This window comes from Wasmannia auropunctata, unplaced genomic scaffold (assembly GCF_000956235.1).
Source record: "Wasmannia auropunctata unplaced genomic scaffold, wasmannia.A_1.0 LD335455.1, whole genome shotgun sequence".
NCBI classification, from domain to species: Eukaryota; Metazoa; Arthropoda; class Insecta; order Hymenoptera; family Formicidae; genus Wasmannia; species Wasmannia auropunctata.
Window position 1 is genome coordinate 32,782 of NW_012027435.1, and position 1,074 is coordinate 33,855.

A 1,074-nucleotide genomic window follows, 5' to 3' on the forward strand; every position below is an offset into this window, starting at 1 on the left:
TTTTTTAATTTTTTGTCGTTTTTACATAAAAAAAATAGCTCGCCCCATTACATTTTATGTTTATTTCAATCCTGTAAAAACGATTTTAATTCCGTTCAGTATTTTTATCATTCCAACTGCAAATGTCGGTATTCCGGCATCCCCTTAAGGCGATCCTAAAGTCGTCTGTTTTATCGATCAAACGCAATTATTTTCCAAAACAAAATAAAGATAATTAAAGGCAACAGATTAAAAAATCCTTCTTTATAATTAAAGTATAGGCATCAATGTAGTTCCGGTTGGTAGAGGTTATGCTGAGAACGCAAACAATTTATGAAATGAGCTGTCACATGTGCCAATATTTGCTTCGTACAACAATTTGGCAGTTTGTTGATACAAAATGATACCAGCCGGAACTACAAATTACATGTGCAAACAATGTTGAGTTCATAAAATTAGGCTTGGATGTCTAATAAAAAAGATGTATGTCCTTGAAAATTTGTTACGATGTGTGCGTGAGATATCGATATGGTAGTAAACATGAACACATCACCACACACTACTACGTCAATATCGCACGCATACATCGTAACAAATTTTCAAGAATATACATCTTTTTTATTAGGCATTCAAGCCTAATTTTATGAACTCAACATTGTTTGTACATGTAATTCGTAGTTTCGGCTGATATTTTGTACCAACAAACTGCCAAATTGTTGTACGAAGCAAATATTGGCACATGTGACAGCTTATTTCATAAATTTTTTGCGTTCTCAGCATAATCTCTATCAGCCGGAACTACATTGATGCCTATACTTTAATTGTGGAGAAGGATTTTTTAATCTGTTCCCACATAACACATAGATGTAACAAGGATGCAATTTGGATGTTCGGTACAGGTCCTGAGGACATCCTCAATATGTCCGTCGGATGTCCTGTGTATTATACATCCGATGGACGTACAAGGGATGTCCTATGTTCCACTCTAAGGACATCCTATGTACATACTCAAAATGTCCGCACCGGACGTAATACAGGCATAATTAGGACACATTATCCCAAGTAGCACATATTCAGATCGGAAGAGCACACGTC